We start from the raw sequence: 21,450 nt of genomic DNA on the forward strand, positions 1-21,450 counted from the left end.
CAGTTTTATATAATGTATTGAGGTGTTCTTTTCTTCTACTTCATCATTTTATTTTACTATTTATAATCCTACATGGGATTCTTTGGGCTTCTGGATCTGAGGATGTCTTCGAATAATTATGTTAAATTCTTGACCTTTATCTCTTTGAGTAATGCCTATTATTTTCTTTATTTTTGCCTTCTACAACTGTTTTAAAAGCTATAATTTTCTCCTTTTTTCCCCCAAAGGACAGGTTTTCTTCAGTCCTTAAGGATTCAGCTCCTTACATGGGCTTTGGCAGAGGTCATGAGGCAGCATCTGTAAGTCTAAATTAGGATGGGGTGTATGGTTTTTCTGGGCTTCATGAGAATGACTCTTGACTTCCCTGTTGTCAGTTATACAACTCACACAGCAGTGTAGTTTCACATACAGTTTGGAAACCACATAGGTATTAAAGACTCTCACTTTGGAAATGTCTCTCATGCCTCTTCTTTTTTTTTTTTTTTTTTTTTTTAGTGTTTCATTTTATTTATTTATTTTAAAAATTTTATTTATTTGTTTATTTATTTATATTTTTGGCTGCATTGGGTCTTTGTTGCTGTGTGCGGACTTTCTCTAGTTACGGCGAGTGGGAGCTATTCTTTGTTGTGGTGCATGGGCTTCTTATTGTGGTTGGCCTCTCTTGTTGCAGAGCACGAGCTGTAGGCATGCGGGCTTCAGTAGTTGTGGCACGTGCGCTCAGTAGTTGTGGCTCCAGAGTGCAGGCTCAGTAGTTGTGGCGCACGAGCTTAGTTGCTCCACGGCATGTGGGATCTTCCTGGATGAGGGCTTGAACCTGTGTCCCCTGCATTGGCAGGTGATTCTTAACCACTGTGCCACCAGGGAAGCCCCTCTCATGCCTCTTCTATATTTCCAATGGTCAGCTTCTTAATGGCCTTGTCCTTGGGTACATATCTGGTGCAGTTAGTACAGTGAATATGCTGCAAGGGGCAGCAGCCCTTTTTGGCATGACCATTGTTCCTTCTTTCCTTGGTCATTGGAGATGAGGAGTTTTTAATTCCAGTTAGACATACATTAGACCTTTAATCTGTTTTCCATGTTTCTCACCCCTTTTCATCTTTTTCCTTCTCCACAAACTCATATAAGAACTGGCTTGTAGTTATAAATTCTCACAGGAGATTTTTTTACTTCCTTTTACCAGCACTAAGATTAAAGAAGGCAAGTTTGCTTGCTGTCACCTTCTGCTAGATAGGTTTACTGCTCATTCAGTTGTACGCCTTTCAGATTTTCAGCTATATGCAAGGTTCTTTGATTATGTCTCCATATTGGGAGTCTCAGAATATGTATCCTGTCTCCAGCACTCTAGTTTTCAAAGCATTGCTGTGAGGTAATATTAAAGTCAAGAGCCACCTTCCATAGCGTCTGTATGTTTGTGCCAAATTAAGAAGTTTAAAAATATTAAAAAAAAAAATTATACAGCATTTTAGATTCAGACAGTCTGGGCACCTAATCTACCATGTTGCCAGAAATGGAAATCCTTGATCCATTTGAAATAAATATACATTTTAGATAAGGTTTATGTAAGAAATATGGCACAGAGTTCCAATCATCAGGCCCCCATTTAAAAAAAAAATCCTTGGCACTAAGTTTGGATAATTCATCCCCTTTTACTTGCTCAAGCTAAAATAAAATGTTTAAGGGGTGTGTGTGTGTCTGTGTAAGTAATAGTCATATATATGATACTTAACATATTTATTTTTAACATCTTTATTGGAGTATAATTGCTTTACAATGGTGTGTTAGTTTGTGCTTTATAACAAAGTGAATCAGCTATACATATACATATATCCCCATATCTCCTCCCTCTTGCATCTCCCTCCCACCCTCCCTATCCCACCCCTCTAGGTGATCACAAAGCACTGAGCTGATCTCCCTGTGCTATGCGGCTGCTTCCCAGTAGCTATCTATTTTACATTTGGTAGTGTATATATGTCCATGCTGCCACTCTCTCACTTTGTCCCAGTTTACCCTTTCCCCTCCCCGTGTCCTCAAGTCCATTCTTTACTTCTGCATCTTTATTCCTGTCCTGCCCCTAGGTTCTTCTAGGTTTTTTTTTTTTTTTTTAAGATTGCATATATATGTGATAGCATACGGTATTTGTTTTTCTCTTTCTGACTTACTTCACTCTGTATGACAGACTCTAGGTCCATCCACCTCACCATATTATATAATATATTTATATTATATAATAATGTAAAATATAAAATAATGTGTATATTTGATTTCCTGATTTAACCAAGTACAGCTAACCTCAGGTCTGTTTTGATTTAGGTAAGATGGTTTCTGCTAGACTTGCTTAATAACTGTGCCAGTGGAAACAGTTGTGCTTCATTTAGGTTGGGAGCCCTGCTCAGGTAGCGGTGAGGTAGGGGAAATGGTAATTATACCCAGGTATTCTGAATAATGATAAAAAAAATAGTTTTACCATTCATCTCCTTTTTAATGTAAATGATTAAGTGGCGGGGAGGGGGATGGGGGAGTTGGGGGGTGGGCAGAGCAACATTATAGGCCACCTTTGTCTTACAGATTGATTTTACAAGAAGTTTGTTAGTGGACTGTCAGAACAGCTGTGTGAGGACACATCAACCATGACTGCGTTTGATATGAAACATAAAAACTTGGTTAGGATTCTTGACCTTAATTTTTTTCTTTTGGGAAAGGTGATACTGGTAACACCTTTGTCTTACAGAGGCTTCTGCTTTCCTTGAGTATTGCAGCTTGCTTTTTCCTTGAATCCACGGAGCTGAGTCTCCCAAAACAGCCTTATAGCTTTCCTTTTCTGTTGAGAAAAACCTCTGAAAAGATTCCTCTTCTCTGAATCTGTTAACAACGATATGATTTTTTTTCTTCTTTTGTTTATTAATATGGAGAATTACTTTGTTTTTCCTAACATTAGACCAACCTTTGATACCTTATATGTTACTGGACTCAGTTTGCTAATATTTTAAGAATTTTGCACTAATATTCATGAAGGATATCAGCCTATAATTTTTTTTTTTTTATAGGCTGTGCTCTTTTTTGGATTTTAGTGTCAAGGTTATACTAGTCTCAAGATGAGTCAGAGAGGGTATCTTCTTTAACTGTTCTTTGGAATACATCATGGAAAATTATTTTTCTTGCACATTTGACAGAATTCATCTGTTAAAGCCATCCAGGCCTAGAATTTCTTTACAGGGGGATTTTTTGATTCCTGATTGATTTTTTTTTTTTTAAGATTATAATACTATTCATATTTTTATTTCTTCTTGAATCATATTTGGTAAGTTATTTTTTTCTAGGAATTTAACATGTTTTGTTACAATTTTGCTTGTAATATTTTCTTATCTTTGGAATCTAATTTGGAGCAGTTTTCAAAGTATGTTCTGTAGACCTTTGTGGGTCCCTGTGACTGGGGAGGGAGTCTGGGAGGTCAAAACTATTTTCATAATACCGATTTTTTTGTATTTTTTCACTTTGTTGACATTGGCAGTGATGCTGCAAAAGCAGTGGTGGATAAAACTGCTAACACCTTAGCACATATTAAGGCAGTGGTGCCAAAGTGAACAATTATATTCTTCATTGCCATGTATTCGTAGTTTGTTGTTGTTGTTTTTTTAATCCAGTTTCATTTAAGAATGTCTTTGATGAAGCAGTAAAAATATTAATTTCATTTCATTTTGCCTTTGAGTACACATCTTTTTAATATTATGTGTGATGAAAGGGGAAGAATTCATAAAGCACTTCTACTCCATACTGAAGCAAGATAGTCGTCTTCAGAAGAAGTTCCTGTTCAGTTGAGTTTTGAACTTAACTACCTACTTTTTTCCGTAACACCCCTTTTGTTCTTGAAAGAACAGAATAGGAAAACTTCAGTTATTCGAACTTATGTATTTGACGTTTATTTTTCTCAAAAATGAACTTAAGTGAGCCTAACACTTCAAGAAAAATAGCTGTATTTGTAGCCAATGGTTGAAAAAACAATCAAGCTTTCAAATGGAATTTGCAAATATGGAAAACTTGTATCTAACACCGTGAGGTTGACAGCTTCCCGATACTTAAAGACCTTCTGGTGAGATGGGTAATGATATTAAAGAGTGTGATTTTTTTTTTTCGCCTTGATGTTGTATTCTGACTTGTGTCAAAAATCTGCAAACCAGTTATTTTCCAAATGACCAATGTATGATGATACGAAGTCACGTATGGGTAAAAGATCCATTAAAAGTGCAAGATAAACCAGTGGATTTTAATGTAACAGAGTGCGAAAAGTTCATTTATATGGTTTTAGAAACCACATTGTAATTAACCTTTAAGAAGGTTATTTGTTGAGTTTAGGTATAATATCAAAAATATCAACAGTTATATGATTTTTAAAACAGTTATTAAAATATTCTTTTTTCTGATTATATATCTGTGTGAAGCTAGATTTTCTTTATATGCTTATATACCTTAACCAAAACAGCATATCACAGAATCAGTCATAAGAATCCACCTGTCTTCTCTAAAGCCAGACATTAAAAATATTTGCAAAAGTATAAAATAATGTCACTTTCCCTACTAAATTTCTAGGAAAATAGGTTTTTTTCAAGTTATTTTTTCATAAAATTTTTTTGTTAATGTGTAATAGGCTTATTCTTTTAAATAAACTAATATTTTATTTTATTTTTTTTTCTTTTTAATTTATTTTTTTATTTCTAAACTAATATTTTAAACATTTTCATATTTAATTTCTAATTTGGTAAATATTAATAGATATAACACAGCTAAACAAAACCTCTTTTTGAAAAATCCTCAATTTTTAGAACTGTAAAGGGTCCACAGACCAAAAAGCTGGTGAACTGCTTGATGACCTACAGAAAACGTAATGATGTTTCTTTTTTATTTCTGATATTTTACATTTGTCTCTCTTTCCTTAAAAAAAAACGAAAACGAAAGAAGATGGCATGCCCCAATTGTGTATTTAAAAAAAATTGTCTCCCTTACATTTTTCAGATTGTTTTTCAAAACATCTGTAAAAAGTGATGATAAATACATCTACCATCGTGTTGATTAATTTAAAAATATCATAGGCCTACTCCGGTCTCTGCATGAATTTATTTCTATATTTTGTTATGCAAATCCCTACAAAATAACATATAAATTTCTTTTAAAAACTAAGGCCCTCTTGGGACTTCGCTGGTGGTGCAGTGGTTAACCCACCTTCCAGTGCAGGGAACACGGGTTCAAGCCCTGGTCCGGGAACATCCCACATGCCGCAGAGCAACTAAGCCCGTGCACCACAACTACTGAGCCTGTGCTCTAGAGCTTGCGAGCCACAACTGCTAAGCCTGCGTGCCACAACTACTGAAGCCCGTGCGCCCCGAGCCTGTGCTCCGCAACAAGAGAAGACACTGCAATGAGAAGCCCACGCACCGCAACGAAGAGCAGCCCCCTCTTGCCACAACTAGAGAAAGCCCGCATGCAGCAATGAAGACCCGATGCAGACAAAAATAAATTAAATAATTAATAAAAAAACTAAGGCCCTCTTAGAAACAATGACAGCCCAATAAGGAGCACACCTGATGCCCAGATTTTGGTTTCTAATACAGTTCTCCAGTGAAGGGAACCAGGGTTTCTTGGAGAAATGGCTGATTCTACGACTGGGGCAAGAAATATATAAGATCAGGCTGGGGACTTCCCTGGCAGTCCAATGGTTAAGACTCTGTGCTTCCAATGTGGGGGGCGTGAGTTCAGTCCCTAGTTGGGGAACTAAGATCCCACATGCTGCTTGGTCAAAAAAAGAAAAAATCCGTTGGAGCATCTTGTAGTGCCAAAAGGTAAGAAGGTGCTTCAACAAACAAACCCACGGTAATGGGAATATGACAAAGGGCTGAAAGAGCCCTCAGTGGCCAAAGTTGGAATAATTTGAGCAAGAAAATAAATTAAGTATAAAGTAGTATTGGATTATAACCTAAAGTATAAAGTAAATATCCCTGGTTCCATACTAATATAAATAAATGATTGAATAAAGAAGTGGAGAAGAGAAAATCTGTGCAGAAGACCTCTAAATAATTTAGGTTGATCATTTATCTTCAACAGGGTAGAAAATAACTCCCCACTCCTTAAGTGTGGGCTAATGACTTTCAAAGAGTACACTAATGAAAGGATCTTGGGAGAAGTAATTTTACAGTGGAGAAACTTGGCAAACAGTACCTCAGCCAGGTGATCAGGATCAATATCAATAGTGATAAGTCATAGTGATAGGATACTTCCAGGAATATGTTGTGATGAAATGGTACTTTATCTCTGTGTTCTTCCTCCCCTAAACCCCATAACTCTCATCTAATCATGAGAAAAACATTAGACAAATCCCAGTAGAGGGCCCTTCTACAAAATACTTGACCAGTATTCCCCAAGACTGTCAAGGTCTTGCCATAAACCCTACCCTCAGTGTGACATTCTACAAGTGGGAGGGAACTCAAAAACCAGAGCCTCGCCCTGAGGAGTGAAGGTTTCAAATCCAACATCAGGCATCCCAGCTTTTAAGAGATACATTTGAGAGATGAGCCCCGAAAACATCTAACTTGGAAAACCAAGAGGGCTCGTGTTCTGAGACCCACAAGACTGTAGCAGTCTGAGAAACTGCTGTTAAAGAGCTTGTGCACTTGGACTCACCTACTTCAGGAGCCAACTCAGAGGCAGCTGACTTGTGCCCAGACTTGCTTGTATTAAAGCGCTGGCCTGAGAGGCAGGTATCTAATTTAATGCACACATCTAGGAGCCTGCTGGAACGTTCTCTGGGGACAGGCTGGCAGGTGCCATCTTCATGCTCTCCCTTTGTTGTGCTCTAGAGCACCAGTATTTCCCAGAAAGGAGCTTTCACATGCTGGTGCCTCGATTTTTGTGGCCACTGCCTTGGGGATTCCTCTTGATCACCTGGCTCTAGAGGACAGGGGAGCTTGTGTCTCTGGTCCCATGAGACTGTAATAATGTGTCTCCCAGAAACCCCTGTCTGTTACTCAAATTCTTGTAGCTGCTGCCAGGGGACACCTTTACATTATGTGGCTCTGGTGGTCAGTGGGGCTTATGTTCATGAGTCTCACAGGACTGTAACCAACGGAGAAAGAGTTCTTAAACAGTTCCAGGGCACAGCAAGAATTCAGAGCATAGCAAGAGGCAGCAGACCCAGGAGCTCATCAGTCTTTCTGTGAAGGAGACCTATTAGCTAGTCATCATGACTGTGGCCTGAAGGGTGGGTTTCTAATTAAACACGCATCTTGGGACTGGCTGTAATCCTTTCCAGACACCTCGGAGGGTGGATACTACCTTTGAGCTCATCCTCTGCCATACTCCAGAGCACCAGTGTCTCTTGGAGGAGAGCTTTACACGTGTCTGGTGCCCTGGTTTTCACAGCTGCTGCCCAGAGGACACCTTTTGATCACCTGGCTCTGGTAGCTGGGGGCTGGGATGGGGAGGCTTTCATTCCTGGGTCCCACAGGACTGTGGTATTAGGAAGGATGGTTTTTGGCAGGCTACCACTCCCAGAGCACTGCACAAACAGTGGATTGAGGCACATACACACCCCCTCCCTGACCCTGGCTTTCTGTGAAGGAAGCCTCTTGTCCTGGAGCTTTGGCCTGAGGGGCAGGCTTCAGATTTGGCACACATTTAGTGGCCTGTGGAGTGGCCCATGGCCTGTACTCTCAAGGAACGTATGCTGTAGTTGCCATCTTTGTGCTCTTCCTCTGCCTTGCTCCAGCTCACTAGTATCACTGAGAAAAGAGCATCTACCCTCTCCTGGAGCCTGGATTTCTGCAACTGTAGCCCAGCAGACGCCTCCAGATCACCTGGCTTTGGTGGCCAGCAGGTCTTATGCTTGTAGTCCCACAGGATTGCATATGTATTCATACTTTTAAAAGCTGATGCCCAAGTTCCTGACTTCAAGTCAGCCTGAGTCTAGGTGCTGAGATCCTCCCCTTTGGGATGCTGACGGGTCTAGGTACATCTTCTACTACTGGGAGCTATTAAAAATATGATAGGCTTCTTAGAGAAGCACAAAGGTTTGAGGGACAACCAAGAGCCGAGGCACAGTTGAACAACAAGTTTCATCTCCTACACAGGACCATTCCTTCAAGACTGGGAGAAGTGGTTATTTCATGTGCTGTACAGAAACCAACACAGAGTCAAGCAAAATGAAGAAACAGAGGAATTTGTTCTAAATGGAAGAATAAGATAAAACCTCAGGAAAAAACCTTAATGAAAGGAAGATAAGTAATTTACCTGATAAATTATTCAAAGTAGTGATTATAAAGTTGCTTACTGACTTGGGGAGAAGAATGAATGAACACAGTGAGAACTTAAAGAGATGGAAAATATAAGAAAGTACCAAATAGAAGTCACAGACCTGAAGAATACAATAATCAAACTGAAAAATACACTAGAGGGATTCAACAGCAGACTAGATGAAGTAGAAGAAAGGATTAACTAAGTCAAAAACAAAGCAATAGAACTCACCCAGTCAGAGCAGCAAAAAGAAAAAAAGAATGAAAAAAAGTGAGGATGACTTAAGGGATTGATGAGACAACATCAGATGGACTAATATTCACATTACAGGGCTCACAGAAGGAGAAGAGAGAGAAAGGGGCAGAAGTCTTATTTGAAGAAACAATGGCTGTAAACTTCCCTAACCTGGAGAAGGAAACAGACATCCAGATCTAGGATGCTCAAAGAATTATTAAAAAAAAAAAAAAAAAAAAAGAGCCCAAGGAGACAGACCCTAAGACACATTATAATTAAAATGTCAAAAAGTTAAAGAGAGGGAATTCCCTGGCAGTCCAGTGGTTAGGACTCCACACTTCCCCTGCAGGGGGCATGGCGTTTGATCCCTGTTCGGGGTACTAAGATCCCCCATGCTGCAAGGCGTGACCAAAAAAAAAAAAAGAGAGAGACTCTTAAAAACAGGAGGAGAAAAACAACTTGTATGCAGGGGAACCCCAATAAGACTACCAACAGATTTTTCAGCATAAACTTTGCAGGCCAGAAGGGAGTGGCATATATTCAAAGTGCTGAAAGAAAAAAAAATCTCCCAACCAAGAATACTCTACCCAGTTATCATTCAGAAGTAAAGGAGAGATACAGAATTTTCCAGATAAGCAAAAGCTAAAGGAGTTCATCATCATTAAAACAGCCTTACAAGAAATGTTAAAGGACTTCTTTAAGCTGAAAAGGGGCACCAATTAGTAGCAAAAAAAGAAAGAATGAAAGAAAGGTAAACATATAGTAGAGGTAGTAGATTAATCATTCACAAAGGTAGTGTAAAGTTTAAAAGACAAAAGTAATAAAAATAACTATGATTACAATAATTAAGGGATATATAAGATAAAAAGATGTTAAATGTGACATCAAAAGCATACAATGGGGTGGGGGTAATAATACTGAGCTTTACAATGGGATCAAATTTAACCATCTTAAAGTTGATTGTTATAGATATAAGTTGTTATATGTAAGCCTCATGTTAACCACAAACCAAAAATCTGTGGTAAATACTCAAGAAAAAGAGAAAGAAATAAGTATACCACTAAAGAAAGTCACCCAACCACAAAGGAACAGAGCAATAGAAGAAAGGAATAGAGAGGAACCACAAAAACAGCTGGAAAACAATTAACAAAAGGGCATTAAATCACATTTATCAAGAATTACTTTAAATGTAAATGGACTAAATTCTCCAATCAAAAGACACACAGTGGCTGGAACAAGACCCCTCTCTCTATATGCTGCCTACAAGAGATTCACTTTAGGTGTAAGGACATACACAGGCTGAAAGTGAAAGGATGGAAAAAGACATTCCATGCAAATGGAAACCAAAAGAAAGCTGTAGTAGCTCTACTTACATCAGACAAATAGACTTTAAAACAAAAGACTAATAAGAGACAAAAAGGGAAAAGGACGTTACATAATCATAAAGGGGTCAATCCAACAAGAATAGTAACATTTGTAAATATTTATGCACCCAACATAGGAGCACCTAAATATATAAAGCTAATATTAACAAACCTAAAGGGAGAAGTAGACAACAATACAATGATAGTTGGAAACTTTAATATCCCACTGAAACCAGTGGATAGATCATCCAAACAGAAAATCAGTAAGGAAACATCAGCCTTAAAATACATATTAGACCAGATGAACTTAAATGTTATTTATAGAACACTCTATCCAGAAGCTATGAAGTACACATTCTTCTCAAATGCATATGGAATATTTTTCAAGATAGATCATATGTTAGGTCACAAACTAGTCTTAATAAATTTAAGAGGATTGAAATACTAAGCATCTTTTCTGACCCCAGTGGTATGAAACTGGAAATTAATTACACTAAGAAAACTGGAAAAATCACAAATATGTGGGGATTAAGCAGCATGCTACTGAACAACCAATGGGTGAAAGAAGAAATCAAAAGAAAAGTCAAAAATACCTTGAGACATGAAAATGTAACATACCAACGTTTATGGGATGTAGCAAAAGCAGTTCTAAGAGGGAAGTTTGTAGTGATAAATGCCTACTTCAAGAAGTGAGAAAAGTCTCAAACAACCTAACTTTACACCTCAAGGAACTAGGAAAAGAAGAACAAATGAAGCCTAAAGTTAAAAGGGAGGAAATAACAAAGGTTAGAGCAGAGATAAATTAGAGACTAAAGAGACAATAGAAAAGATCCGTGAAACCAAGAGCTGGTTCTTTGAAAAGATAAAGAAAATTCACAAACCTGTAGTTAGACTCACCAAGAAAAAAAGAGAGGACTCAAAAAAATAAAATCAGAAATGAAACAGGAGATGTTACAACTGATAACTACAGTAATACAAAGGATCATAAGAGACTACTTTGAATAATTATCACCAACAAATTGGACGACTTAAAAGAAATGGATAAATCCTTAGAAACATACCATTTGCCAAGATTGAATCATGATGACATAGAAAATCTGAACAGACTGATTACGAGTAAGGAGATTAAATCAGTAATCAAAAACTTCCCAACAGACAAAAGTTTAGGACCAGACAGCTTCACTAGTGAATTCTACCAAACAGTCAAAGAAGAATTAATACTAATCCCTCTCAAACTCTTCCATACTCATTTTATGAGGCTAGCATTAGCCTGATACCAACACCAGACAAGGATGCCTCAAGAAAAGAAAATTACAGGCTAGTATTCCCAATGAAAATAGATGTAAAAATCCTGAACAAAATATTAGCAAACCAAAGTCAACAACATACAGACCATGATCAAGTGAGATTTATTTCAGGGATGCAAGGATGGCTCAACATCTGCAAATCAGTCAGTATGATACGCCACATTAACAAAATGAAGGATAAAAATCATATGATCATCTCAATAGATGCTGGAAAAGCATTTGACAATATTTAACATTCATTTAGGATAAAAACTATCAAAGCAGGTATAGTGGGAACATACCTCAACATAATAAATGCCATATATGACAAGCCCACAGCTAACATCATACTCAACCATGGAAAGTTGAAAGCTTTTCCTCTGAGATCAAGAATAAGATGAGGATGTCCATTCTTACTACTTTTATTGAACATAGTATTAGAAGTCTTTTCCAGAGCAGTTAGGGAAGAAAAAGAAAGAAAAGCATCCTAATTGGAAAGGAAGAAGTAAAACTGTCACTATTTGCAGATGACATGATATTATATTTAGAAAACCCATAAGACTCCATCAGACTGTTAGTAAAACAACAAAAATAGAATTCAGTAAAGTTGCAGAATATGGAATCAATACATACAAATCATTGTGTTTCTGTACACTAGTAATGAACTATCAAAAAGAGATAAAACAGTCCTATTTACAATTGCATAAAAAAGAATAAAATACCTAGGAATAAATTTAACCATGGAGATAAAATACCTTTATATTGAAAATTACAAGAGATTAATGAAAGAAACTGAAGACGACACAAATAAATGGGATATTTAGTGCTCATAGATTGGAAGAATTAATATCGTTAAAATGTTCATATTATCCAATATACATGTTCAGTGCAATTCCTATCAAAATTCCAGTGGCATTTTTTCACAGTAATAGAACAAACAATTCTAAGATTTCTATGGAACCATAAAAAACCCCGAATAGCCAAAGCAATTTTGAGAAAGAAGAACAAAGCTGGAGGCATCATGTGCCCTTGTCTAAAACTACATTATAAAGCTATAGTAATTAAGACAGTGTGATATTGGCATAAAAACAGACACACAGATCAATGAATGGAATGGAATACAGAGCCCAGAAATAAACCCACACATATATGGTCAATTATTTTACAACAAAGGAGCCAAGAATGTACAATGGGGAAAGGACAGTCTCTTCAATAAATGGTGTTGGGAAAATTGGACAACCACATACAAAAGAAGGAAACTGGATCGCTATCTTATGCCATGCTTGAGAAGTAACTAAAAATGGATTAAAGACTTGAACATAAGACCTGAAAGCATTAAAACTCCTAGAAGAAAACATAGATGGGAATCTCCCTGATGTAGGTCTTGGTGATGATTTTTTGAGTCTGATACTGAAAGCAAAAGCAACAAAAACAAAAATAAATAAGTGGGATTACATCAAACTAAAAACTTCTGCATAACAAAGGAAGCCGTCAACAAAAAGAAAAGACAACCTACTGAGTGGGAGAAAATATTTGCAAATCATGTATCTGATAAGGGGTTAATATGCAAAATATATGAAGAACTCATGTAATTCCATAGCAAAAAAACAATCTGATTAAAAAATTGGCATAAAATCTGAATAGACATTTTTCCAAGGAAGACATACAGTTGGCCAACAGGTATATGAAAAGATTCTCTACATCATTAATCATCAGGGAAATGCAAATTAAAACCACAGTGAGATATCACCTCATACCTGTTAGAATGACTCTTATGAATAAGACTAGAAATAAATAATGTTGGTGAGGATGTGGAGGAAAGGGGACCCTTGTGCAGTGTTGGTGGGAATGTAAATTGTTGTAGCCACTATGGAAAACAGTATGGAGGGTCCTTAAATTAAAACTAGAACTACCATATGATCCAGCAGTTTCACTTTGGGGTATTTATCTGAAGAAAATAAGAACACTAGCTCAAAAAGGTATATTCACCCCCACCCCCCATGTTCATTGCAGCATTATTTGTAATAGCCAAGATATGAAAACAATGTAAGTGTCCATCGATGGATGAGTGGTTAAAGAATAAGTGGTATTTATATACAATGGAATATTATTCAGCCACAAAAAAGAAGGAAATCTTGACATTTGTAACATGGATTGACCTGAGGGCATTATGCTAAGTAAAATAAGGCAGTAACAGACACATCAGTAAAAGATCTTTCTTATATGTGGAATCTAAAAACAAACAAACCAATCACCCCCCGCCCCCCAGCTCATAGTTAGAACAGAGTAGTGGTTGCTAGAGGAAGGGGGTGGGGGATGGGAGAAATGGATGAACTGTTTTTGTTCTTTTTAGTTTAAATAGATTGAATTTTTTAAAAAGGAAAAACATTAGACAAATGCTATTAAAGGGACATTCAACAAAATACTTGACCAGAATTCCCCAAGACTGTTGGGGTCATCAAAAACAAGGAAAACCTGAGAAACTGTATAGCCAAGAGGAGCCTACAAAGGATATGATGATTAAATATAATGTGGTATCTTGAATAGGATCCTGAAACAAAAAGACATTATGTAAAAACTAAGGAAATTTAAATAAAGTATGGACTTCAGTTAATAATACTATGTTTATATTAGTTTATTACTTGTAACAGAGGTTTTGTACTAATGTAAAATGTTAATAGATAACACTGGGTGTGGGGTATATGGGAACCCTACTATCTTCTCAGTTTTTCTCTGAAATTGTTCTAAAAAATAGTTTATTTATTTTTTTTATTTTTTAACATCTTTATTGGAGTAAAACTGCTTTACAGTGGTGTGTTAGTTTCTGCTGTATAACAAAGTGAATCAGCTACACGTATATCTATATCCCCATATCCCCACCCTTTTGCATCTCCCTCCCACACTCCCTATCCCACCCCTCTAGGTGGTCGCAAAGCACTGAGCTGATCTCCCTGTGCTATGCGAGCTGATCTCCCTGTGCTATGCGGCTGCTTCCCACTAGCTAGCTATTTTACATTTGGTAGTGTACATATGTCAGTGCCACTCTCTCACTTCGTCCCAGCTTACCCTTCCCCCTCCCCATGTCCTCAAGTCCATTCTCTACGTCTGCATCTTTATTCCTGTCTTGCCCCTAGGTTCTTCAGAACCTTTTTTTAGATTCCATATATATGCATTAGCATACGGTATTTATTTTTCTCTTTCCGACTTACTTCACTCTGTATGATAGATTCTGGGTCCATCCACCTCACTACAAATAACTCAATTTCGTTTCATTTGTGGCTGAGTAATATTCCATTGTATATATGTGCCACATCTTCTTTATCCATTCATCTGTCGATAGACACTTAGGTTGCTTCCATGTCCTGGCTATTGTAAATAGTGCTGCAATGAACATTGTGATACATGACTGTTTTTGAATTACAGTTTTCTCAGGGTATATGCCCAGTAGTGGGATTGCTGGGTCATATGGTAGTTCTATATTTAGTTTTTTAAGGAACCTCCATACTGTTCTCCTTAGTGGCTGTATCAATTTACATTCCCACCAACAGTGCAAGAGGGTTTCCTTTTCTCCACACCCTCTCCAGCATTTATTGCTTGTAGATTTTTTGATGAGGGCCATTCTGACCTGTGTGAGGTGATATACCTCATTGTAGTTTTGATTTGCATTTCTCTAATGATTACTGATGTTGAGCATCTTTTCTTGTGTTTGTTGGCAATCTGTGTATCTTCTTTGGAGAAATGTCTCTTTAGGTCTTCTGCCCATTTTTGGATTGGGTTGCTTGTTTTTTTTGATATTGAGCTGCATGAGCTGCTTGTATATTTTGGAGATTAATCCTTTGTCAGTTGCTTCATTTGCAAATATTTTCTCCCATTCTGAGGGTTGTCTTTTCATCTTGTTTATGGTTTCCTTTGCTGTGCAAAAGCTTTGAAGTTTCATTAGGTCCCATTTGTTTATTTTTGTTTTTATTTCTGTTACTCTAGGAGGTGGGTCAGAAAAGATCTTGCTGTGGTTTATGTCAAAGAGTGTTTTTCCTATGTTTTCCTCTAAAAGTTTTATAATGTCTGGTCTTACATTTAAGTCTTTAATCCATTTGGAGTTTATTTTTGTGTATGGTGTTAGGTAGTGTTCTAATTTCTTTCTTTTACATGTAGCTGTCCAGTTTTCCCAGCACCACTTATTGAAGAGTCTGTCTTTTCTCGACTGTATGTTTTTGCCTCCTTTGTCGTAAATTAGGTGCCCATATGTGCATGGGTTTACCTCTGGACATTCTGCCCTGTACCATTGATCTATATTTCTGTTTTTGTGCCAGTACCATGCTGTCTTGATTACTGTAGCTTTGTGGTATAGTTTGAAGTCAAGGAGCCTGATTCCTCCAACTCAGTTTTTCTTTCTCAAGGTTGCTTTGGCTATTCGTGGTCTTTTGTGTTTCCATACGAATTGTAAGATTTTTTGTTCTAATTCTGTGAAGAATGCCATTGGTAGTTTGATGGGGATTGCATTGAATCTGTAGATTGCTTTGGGTAGTATAGTCATTTTCACAATACTGATTCTTCCAATCCAAGAACATGGTATATTTCTCCATCTGTTTATGTCATGTTTGATTTCTTTCAGCAGTGTTTTATAGTTTTCTGAGTACAAGTCTTTTGCCTCCTTAGGCAGGTTTATTCCTAGGTATTTTATTCTTTTTGTTGCAGTGGTAAATGGGAGTGTTTCCTTAATTTCTCTTTCTGATTTTTCATTGTTGGTGTACACGAATGCCAGAGATTTCTGTGCATTAATTTTGTATCCTGCACCACCTTACCAAATTCATTGATCAGTTCTAGTAGTTTTCTGGTGGCATCTTTAGGATTTTCTATGTATAGTGTCATGTCATCGGCAAATAGTGACAGCTTTACTTCTTCTTTTCCAATTTGTATTCATTTTATTTCTTTTTCTTCTCTGATTGCTGTGACTAGGATTTCCAAAACTGTGTTGAATAAGAGTGGCGAGAGTGGACATCCTTGTCTTGTTCCTGATCCTAGTGGAAATGCTTTCAGTTTTTCACCATAGAATATATGGGTTTGTCATATATGGCCTTTATTATGTTGAGGTAGGTTCCCTCTATGCCCATTTTCTGGAGAGTTTTTATCATAAATGGGTGCTGAATTTTGTTAAAAGCTTTTTCTGCATCTGTTGAGATGATCATATGGTTTTTATTCCTTAATTTGTTATTGTGGTGTATCATATTGATTGATTTGCGTATACTGAAGAATCCTTGCATCCCTGGGATAAATGGTGTATGATCCTTTAAATGTGTTGTTGGATTCCATTTGCTAGTATTTTGTTCAGGATTTTTGCATCTATGTTCATCAGTGATATTGGTCTATAATTTTCTTTTTTTGTGATATCTTTTTCTGGCTTTGGTATCAGGGTGATGGTGGCTTTGTAAATGAATTTGGGAGTGTTTCTCCCTCTGCAATTTTTTGGAAGAGTTTGAGAAGGATCGGTGTTAGTTCTTCTCTAAATGTTTGATAGAATTTGCCTGTGAAGCCATCTGGTCCTGGACTTTTGTTTGTTGGAAGACTTTAAATTATGGTTTCAATTTCATTACTTCTGATATGTCTGTTTATATTTTCTAATTCTTCCTGGTTCAGTCTTGGAAAATTGTACCTTTCCAAGAATTTGTCCATTTCTTCGTGGTTGTCCATTTTATTGGCGTATAGTTGTTTGTAGTAGTCTCTTATAATCCTTTGTATTTCTGCAGTGTCAGTTGTGATTTCTCCTTTTTCATTTCTAATTTTATTGATTTGCGTCCTCTCCGTTTTTTTCTTGATGAGTGTGGCTAAGGGTTTATCAATTTTGTTTATCTTCTCAAAGAACCAGCTTTTAGTTCTATTGATCTTTGGTATTGTTTTCTTCGTTTCTGTTTCGTTTATTTCTGCTCTGATCTTTATGATTTCTTTCCTCCTACTGACTTTGGGTTTTCTTTGTTCTTCTTTCTCTAGTTGTTTTAAGTGTAGGGTTAAATTCTTTATTTGAGATTTTTCTTGTTTCTTGAGGTGAGATTGAATTGCTATAAACTTCTCTCTTAGAACTGCTTTTGCTGCGTCCCATAGGTTTCGGGTCTTCGTGTTTTCGTTGTCATTTGTTTTTTTTTGGTTTTTTTTTTTTTTTTTTTTTTTTTTATTTATGTATTTATGGCTGTGTTTGGGTCTTCGTTCTTGTGTGAGGGCTTTCTCCAGCTGCAGCAAGCGGGGGCCACTCTTCATCGCAGTGCGCGGGCCTCTCACTATCGCGGCCTCTCCCGTTGCGGAGCACAGGCCCCAGACGCGCAGGCTCAGCAATTGTGGCTCACGGGCCCAGTCGCTCCGCGGCACGCGGGATCTTCCCAGACCAGGGCTCGAACCCGCGTCCCCCGCATTGGCAGGCAGACTCCCAACCACTGCGCCACCAGGGAAGCCCTGTGATTTGTTTTTATGTATTTTTTTATTTCTTCTTCCCCCAGTCTGCAGTCTGGGAGCACCCCTCCTGCCTGCCTCTCCTGATCTCCCGGCCTCCCTCCTGTGCCCCCAGGACCAGTGCAGGGGTCGCGGGGGGCCTTGGAGGGCAGGGAACTGGCCTGGGAGCTCTGCAGGCTCCCTGTGTCCGAATGGGTGGGGCAGTCACCCTCTGCTCCTCTCCTGCTCCTCCCAGAGGACCCCTCTCCTATTCTCCCCTCGGTCTCCTTCCTATGCCCCGAAGGACCCATGCAACCTGGAGGGGGCTTTGGAGGGCAGGGAACCGGCCTGGGAGCTCAGCAGGCTTCCTGAGCCCAAGTGGGTGGGGCAAGCACCCTCCATTCCTCTCCCACTCCTCCTGGATGGCCCCTCCTGTCTGCCACTCCTGATCTCCCTGGCCTCCCTCCTATGCCCCCAGGACCCATGCAGCCTGGATGGGGCTTTGGAGTTGGGGGAACCGGCTTGGGAGTTCAGCAGGCTCCCCAGCCCCAGTGGGCCATGCGATCGCCCTCCGCTCCTCTTCTGCTCTTCCTGGAGAGTCCCTCCCCACTGCCTCTCCTGATCTCCCCCACCTCAGGGACGCTGATCTTGCCTGGCCTCCACTTCTCCTCCACCCTCAGTCCCCCAGCGTCTTACCAGTTTACTCTGGGGTTCCTCCCATCTCCTTGGGTGTTAGAGTCCCCCACCAGCGGCCTGCAGGCGCCCCAGTTGTGGGGAGATGCTAACTCTGCATCTTCCCACACCGCCATCTTTCTTAACACTTTTTTTTTTCTTAACACATTTTTAATAATTTAAATAGAGATGTTGATTTCAAATAAGTATTTTTTTTTCTATTTTTCTATTTTCAGAACAATTTTGCCTTGGACACTTGAATGATTATTTGGTTATCTTTTTTATTACTAAAGCAAGTGTCACCGGGGCCATATAATAGGAAAACAGCATTTATTGCCTCCAATCCAGATATTTTCTTGGCTGGCAACGGGGAGGGGTAATATGTTATGAATACTTTCCCTTACTAACAGTCATACTTAGTTTTGACAAATAAACTTTATTTTGTAGCAATTTAATTAAAGTGAAAAATGTGTATGGTAGCAAACCCAATTTTAAACAGTTTCAGCCTTATCAATAGGAGGAATTTAAAGCCTTACTTTTTTAGCTTTATTTTTGGCTTATTTATAGATGAAGGGAAAAAAAAAATGAGCTCTTTATTCTTTGAATTTTTAGACAGATTTTTGGATGAAATAGTGTAAAGAAAGAAAATATTTGGAGAAACTAATATGTTGTTAATAGCTAAACCATTATTTCAGTAGCCTGTGATTTTCCAAACTTGTGTTTTCCACTTATGTAACCGCATTCCTCTTTTAGCTGAAATAACTCCCAAGTAACTAAATCATAGAAATGTCAAATAATTAGACCAAAGATGTTAGTTTTGGAATTGCACACGGCAGGTAGTTCAAGTGATAGTCAAAGACAATACTAGTTAATATTAGGAACCTTTTAAGGTTAAAAATTAATAGCTTAGGGAGGCGTTTAGGATCAGAAACTCAATATAAACAGTAGTCTTGGTCCTAGAGTATTCTCCTTCAAGTAGGCCCATACCAAGACTGCAGGAACTTCAAGGAGTGACCTAGCTTGGGGGAATTGATACAGCTTGGATAGTGACTTTTAGGCAATTGACTTGCCCAGATAGACTCTTTAGGCATCACATCTATAATAGCTACAATCTAGATGGCAGTCTTTGAACCTATGTAGGATGAAAAGGAAGACAACTGATGCCACGTAAATCTTGTGAGTATACTTTCCCACTTTGACAGCCACATGATAGCATTGCTTCTCAGAGAAATCTTCTGGTATTATATGCTAAATTCAAAGCATTTTTCCTGAAATAGCTGTCAGTGTTTACGCAAATCTAAGTGATAATTTTAAGCTCTATTTTAAAGGATGAAGGTAGTCAAAATGTACAAACTTTCAGTTAGAAGATAAGTACTAGGGATGTAATGTGCAATGTGATAAATATAATTAACACTGCTGAATGTCATACGTGAAAGTTAAGAGTAAATCCTAAGAGTTCTCATTTCAAGGAGAAAAAAATTTTTTTTCTTTTATTTCTATCTGTGAGAAGGTGGATGTTCACTAAATTTATTGTGGTAATCATTTCATGATATAAATCAAATCATTATGCCATATATTTTAAACTTATACATGCTGCAGTCATTTATATCTCAATAAAACTGGTAGAAAAAAGACAAAAAAACTATTAAGTAATGTATTAACTAGTGGAAATACGAGATTATTTATTTGTAGTTTTATTGATATGTTTTAATATTGTAGAAATTCAGGGGCAAAATGTATCAGTATGTATGTTGCTAATTTGAAACATTATCCAGTAATATGGTATTTATTCATTCAGCTAAAACTATTTGAGCATTTAACACATGTATGGCACTCTCTAGACATTGGGGATACAGCAGTGAAGACAACATAGAGTTTATAGTTTGTTCTGGCTTTGGCGTAGAGACAGGAATCAAAGAATAAATTAATATATAGCATGCCAGCTGGTAATAAGTCATTTGGAGAATAACATAGCAGTGTAGAGGAAAAGGGGTTACCATTGTGGGGTAAAAGTTTATGTGTTTTCTGTAGAGTGCTCAGGGAAGTCCTCTAAAAATTGATTTGTGAGCAAAGACTTGCAACAATTGAGGGAGCAAGCTATGTGGGTATTTGGCAGAAGAGTTTTCCAGATGGAACAACGATTGCAGAGGCCTTGAGGTAGCAGCGTACTTAGTGTATGCAGAAACAGCCAGGGGGCCAGTGTGGCTGGAGCCGAGTGTGAAGTACCTGTGATCACCACTGGAGCCAGAAGGGCAGAAAACGATAACAAAGTATTTAGGACCTTGTAGGCCAGCCATTAAAAAGTCTTTAATTTTTACTTTCAGGGGAATAGGGGGAGCCATGCAAGATTTTGTCAGGAAAAATTATAAATGACTTTGAAATGGGCAAAAAATGACGAGTGAGTTTCCTGTCTTGCTCATTCATTGGGTTTATCTCTGTCTCATTTTCCTTCCTTTATCTTGTCTATGTATTTTACTTAGAATTATTTGAATACGGTTTTTAAAATTTTATAGAACCATTACTTTATATTTCTAAGTATTTAAAAGCTTTTTTTCTTATGTCTTTCCCTTTGTTCTTCTTAATGCAAAGTATTTCAGATTCAGTTTAGTTCTTGAAATTTACTTCAATTGAAAGAAACTCAAGTCATCTCATCCAGCTTCTTAACCAGTAATGGAATCTACTGAACATGGGTAGTGATTGAGAACTCAGCATTTAAAGGGAAATCAATTCTTTATTAGATAGACGGAAATCTATTTTATTCTCATAGATGTCTGTGGTTTGGTACAGCTCAAGTCCATTATTCTGTAAAACAGAATTTTTTTTTTTTTTAAACATCTTTATTGAAGTATAATTGCCTTACAATGGTGTGTTAGCTTCTGCTTTATAACAAAGTTAATAAGTTATACATATACAATATGTTCCCATATCTCTTCCCTCTTGCATCTCCCTCCCTCCCACCCTCCCCATCCCACCCCTCTAGGTGGTCACAAAGCACCGAGCTGATCTCCCTGTGCTATGCGGCTGCTTCCCACTAGCTATCTATTTTACATTTGGTAGTGTATATATGTCCATGACACTCTCTCACCCTGTCACATCTCACTCCACCCCCTCCCCATATCCTCAAGTCCATTCTCCAGTAGGTCTGTGTCTTTATTCCCGTCTTGCCACTAGGTTCTTCATGGCTTTTTTTCCCCTTAGAT

General features: G+C 37.9%; 1 protein-coding gene across 11 annotated transcripts in view; it reads left to right on the plus strand.

The window, feature by feature from the left end:
- The window catches only part of FRS2 (fibroblast growth factor receptor substrate 2), a 119,830-nt gene that overhangs the window by 60,716 nt on the left and 37,664 nt on the right, over positions 1-21,450 (plus strand). For 2 of the 11 annotated variants that reach the window (XM_082351671.1, XM_082351673.1), the window contains exon 4: positions 228-299. The exons of the other annotated variants lie outside the window; for them this stretch is intronic. The gene's annotated coding sequence lies outside the window, so the exon portion shown is untranslated. The remainder of the gene's footprint in view (positions 1-227; positions 300-21,450) is intronic. 11 annotated transcript variants of the gene reach the window in all.

Source organism: Balaenoptera borealis (assembly GCF_965194805.1).
Source record: "Balaenoptera borealis genome assembly, chromosome: 13".
Taxonomy (NCBI): Eukaryota; Metazoa; Chordata; class Mammalia; order Artiodactyla; family Balaenopteridae; genus Balaenoptera; species Balaenoptera borealis.